The following is a 5,000-nucleotide window of genomic DNA, read 5'->3' on the forward strand; positions in this document are numbered from 1 at the left end:
AAAAGCACACAGTTTTTCCCCTAGCCTCACATACACATCTTTCCCAGGTTTCTCTTCTTCCATGTTGTCAATTCTGTTTATCCACTCTTGAGGTATTGCATTCTTAATTACATCATACTTGTTTGTTATCTCTCGTCTGCTATAATCCTCCTTTGCCTCCTCCATCACATCCACAATGTATTGCACTGGTAAAAACCCCTCTTTGAATTCATATAAAACATCTCTGACTTTCGTGATTCCCACATCCCACCACTTCTTAAAAAAAACCTCCTTCCCTTGACTTAAAATGCCGTTGTTTAAGAATAAAGGCTGATTTAAAATGTTCTCTCTGCCTTGTGGCTTAAAATGCACATTCGTTAAAAATTTGCCCCATGCCCCCATCAGTTCTTTATAAAAATCTGGCAGCCCCTCCGTCATCCATTTTTTAACTTTCATCCATAAAATGTTGTCCCCCAAATTAAAATTACTACACTTACTTAAAAAATGCCCCATTGTTCTCTTCCATGCCACTTCGTTTTCTTCATCCAAGTACTTTTTTATTATTTTCACTCTCAAGCTGTTCTTTCTTTGCTCCACATCCATTAACCCCAGTCCTCCCTTCTTCACTGCTCCTATTAAAGTGTTGTATGCTATTCTTGGGGGCTTCCCTTCCCATAAAAAATCTAAAAAAACATTTTTTCAGCCTTTTTTCTACCCACAACGGCATAGATGACACATATAAAATATACCACAATTTCGAAACCATTAAAACATTAAGAACTAAAACCTTCCCTTTCAAAGTTAATGTTCTCATTCTCCAAAAATTCAATCTTCTTTCAATCCCTCCTAAAGCTTCTTCCCACATAGTTTCATCTGCTTTCTTTTCATCCCTCCCCATTAAAACACCTAAAATCTTCATTTCTTTAGTTTCCTTAAAGGTAAAATGTTCTGTTAAAACCGGTGCCCCTCCAAATCTCATATACAGCGTTTTGTCCTCATTTACTTTAGCTCCTGATCCCCTACAATACTTTTGTACAATTTGAATTGCATTTTCCACACTCTTCAGATCTTTTAACAATAATGTTGTGTCATTGGCGTACTGAAAAATTTTACTTTCCCCTCCCTCGATGCCTATGCCTTTTATCCCCTCTCCATGTTTTACAGCCAATCCCAAAGGTTCTGCAACTAAAGAATATAAAAGAGCTGACAACGGACATCCTTGTCTTATCGATCTAGTAATTTTAAAACACTGTGTTAAAAACCCATTATATTTAATTTTTGTTATTGCGCCTTTGTATAAAATCCTAATCCATTTCATAAAATTCTCTCCAAAACCAAAACTTTTTAAAACATCAAATAAAAAACCATGCTCCACCCTGTCAAAAGCTTTCTCAAAATCTAAACTGATAATAAACCCATCTTTATTGCTTTCATGTATGTATCTTATCATATCTTTTATACTAATAGTTGTATCTGCTATGTCTCTCCCTTTCACTCCGTACACTTGGTTAGTTTTAATTATACTCGGCATGACTTCTTTCAATCTGTTGGCTAAAATTTTAGATAAAATCTTTAAATCAGTATTCAGCATTGTAATCGGTCTATAGTTCTTTAAATCTGTCTTCTCTCCTTTTCTCTTGTATATCAATTTCATTAAACCCATTCCCATTCTTTGATTTAATTCTCCTTTCTTAAACACCTCTACATATACTTCTTTTAAAATGCTAGTTAAAAAATCTTTAAAAACTATATAAAATTCACTCCCCAAACCATCTACACCTGGACTTTTCTTTTTGTTTAATTCACTTATTGCTCTTTTAATCTCTTCTTCTCTTATCTCTTCATCACATTCTTTTTTGTCTACTTCTCCTACTGTTGTTTTTATTTGCTTCAGTAACTCCAGTTTCTCTTCTTCCCCCACCCCCTCAGTACTAAACAGGTTCTCATAGTATGCCTTTATTTCTTTTAATATTTCCTCATTAGTTTCCACAACTACACCATTTTTCCCTCTTATTTCTTTAATCATTCCAGCCTTCCCTCTTATTTTTTCTAAATCAAAAAAAAAAACTTTGTACATTTTTCACCCTCCACAGTATATTTAGCTTTACTTCTTAGTCTTGCGCCTTCATATCTTTCCTCTTCCATTTCTTTCAATATTCCCTCCAATTCTTTTATTTTTTGTATATCTTTCCCATTCTCATTTAATTCTTTTTCCAATTTTTCTCTTATTTCTCTCTCCTTCTTCCTCTTACTTCTCTGTATTAATTTACTGTACTTTATTGTGAATTTTTTAACTAAATATTTAACATTTTCCCACCATATCCTTTTATCTTCGCCGTACATTCCATTCTCCTTTTCTTTTTCAATAATTTCTTTAATACTTAACACATAGTCCTCATTCTTCAAAACCTCTACATTTAATACCCATACCCCCGGCCCTTTCTTCACTGAACTCCAGTCTATTTGCATAAAAATTGGTTTATGGTCACTTAAGCTTGATTCTTCATATTTAATATTACCGATAAATCCTTCAATGTTCCTTGTACATAAAATAAAATCAATCCTAGTCTTACACATAAAATTACCCAATAATTGCCTCCTTGAATATTCTTTCTTTTTTTCGTTTCTTTCTCTCCATACATCAATTATATTATTTTCTTCCATTAATAATTTCAGTTCTTTTCTTCCTTTATCATTTTTAAAAACCATTCCCTCTCCCATTTCTAATTTACTGAAAACAGTATTAAAATCACCCATCATAATAACTTCTTTATGTTTCTTTAAAAATTCTCTTAATACATTAAAATATTCCTTCTTTTCATTCTCTACTGTTGGTGCATGAATATTAACTAAAATAACTTTTTTCTCCTCATACTCCATTTCAACCGCAATACATTTCCCATCCATGTCATTATATATTGTTTTACACGATACACCACTGTTTTCTTTTATTAAAACTGCAACTCCTCTTCCCAGCCTCCCATCACCATTGTTATATAAAATCTCTCCGCTCCAACTTTTCCTTATTTCAGTCATGTACTCTTCCCTCCAGTTAGTTTCTTGTAATAAAATCACATCTTCTCCTTTACACATTTCTTTCACTTTTTCAAATTTTCCCATGTCTGACAGCCCTCTAGCATTAAAAGTCACTATTCTTAACAGCATAAAACATATAGAAACATGCATAAAACCCATAAACTCAGTCCACCTCCTCCAAACCCTTTAGCAACTCATACTTATTTGTACATTCAAAACCATCTTCTTTAAGCACTCTTTTTCTTGCAGTATCTAAATTGGGTATTACCTTCACAGATCTTCTTCTTTTTGATGATTTCCCCTGCGTCTCCTCATTTTCTTGTCCTTGTTCACACTCTTTTGTAGCATCATTAATTTCTACTGCGTCCATCTCCTTTTGCACACTGTCCGTCACATCCATCGGTGTACATAAAATTCCCTCCTGTTGTGCATCACTCAATACTTTATTCCTTTCATCATCCAGTTCCATAGTATCCAAAGCATTTTGCAAGCTGTCAGTCAAATCCATCTGTGACCAAATTCCCCCATCCTGTAGTGTTTGTATAATCGGTTCGGTACACTCTTTCTGTTGTTCTATATCCTTATTTAATTCCAGTCCTTCACCTCGTACTGTTTCTCCATCAACTCGCTGTTCGTTGTCTCTTTCATGCACCTGCCCGCCCACCTGCTGCTCCTCCTCCTCCTCCTCACCCTGCATCCAACACTCACACTTATTTAAAACCAAATTGCAATCCGGGCACGTCACAGCATTGCAATTTCTCGCGAAATGGCCTCTCTCCTTGCATTTATGGCACGTGAACTCCGGGCAGTCCTTCACCACATGGTCTGGGCTCATGCACAGCCGACAAGTCTTAACCTGATGACTGTGCATCACCCGAAAATATTGTGGTCCCTCTGCCGTTTCTATTTTTGTGCTGTAAGGGAGGGAGGCCACCTCCTTCGGGAACCGTGCCTTTACGTATCTCGTCCCATCCTCAATGCTGGTGCCCGGATAAACACGCCGCTTTATTTTTGAAATTGGGGAAACCCCCCAAACCTCCAGTTTATTTAAAATCTCTTCATCAGCAAGGTAGACGGGCAGATGCATGAAAGAGACAACATAGTCTCTGTTTTGAAGTTTTTTTATCTCACAGTTCACTCCATTTATTACCAATCCCTCAGTCAGTTTATCACAAGTTTCTTCTTTTTCCATTGTCAGCTCGTATTCTTTTCCTTGTCTTGGCCTTAATGCCAAGATTTCCCCATATCCACATTTCTCCGTCACCGCTTTAATAATATCCACAGCCTTCACCTCACTAACATTTTCCACATTCACAATCACTGTTGCCTCCTTTAAGTATTTCCTTTTACCAAGTAGATCTCTTAAATCTTGATTTTTACCGTGTCCTGCTCGTTGTCGATTCTCCAGTCCAGTGTTGTTTGCCATGCGTCTCTCTCCAGCCAGTCCAGTGTCGTTTGCCATGCGTCTCTCTCCAGCCAGTCCAGTGTGGTTTGCCATGCGTCTCTCTCCAGACAGTCCAGTGTCGTTTGCCATGCGTCTCTCTCCAGCCAGTCCAGTGTCGTTTGCCATGCGTCTCTCTCCAGCCAGTCCAGTGTCGTTTGCCATGCGTGTCTCTCCAGCCATTCCAGTGTCGTTTGCCAATAATCCGTCCATTGTACAAAACACAAACAAAAAATTAACCACCCTCCAGCCAGCAAGATGCCGCTGTTAGGTGGTTTAAAACTGAAAAACCACACAAAAAATAAACTAAAGTCCAAAAACAACTCTCAAAACAAACACTAACAGAAAAAACAAAATGGAGGAGAGCCTTCCTCTCCAAACTGCAGCCAACACTTCCTGTAGCTCTCTAGCGCCCTCAGGTTGGTATGGCCGTAAGCAAAGACTGCCGCAAAGAGAGGGCTATTTAGAGATCAGCCAATCTAATCGCCAGTACATTATATAAGTAGGAAAGAAAACCCAAAAGCTTAAAGCACCTGGTATTCCT

The 5,000-nt window shown here is 37.2% G+C and overlaps 1 protein-coding gene across 3 annotated transcripts in view; it reads right to left on the reverse strand.

Annotated features, from left to right (window-relative positions):
- The window catches only part of LOC127947410 (glutamic acid-rich protein-like), a 255,412-nt gene that overhangs the window by 131,609 nt on the left and 118,803 nt on the right, over positions 1 to 5,000 (reverse strand). The gene's annotated exons all lie outside the window — the stretch shown is intronic.

This window comes from Carassius gibelio, chromosome A25 (genome assembly GCF_023724105.1).
Source record: "Carassius gibelio isolate Cgi1373 ecotype wild population from Czech Republic chromosome A25, carGib1.2-hapl.c, whole genome shotgun sequence".
Classification (NCBI taxonomy): domain Eukaryota; kingdom Metazoa; phylum Chordata; class Actinopteri; order Cypriniformes; family Cyprinidae; genus Carassius; species Carassius gibelio.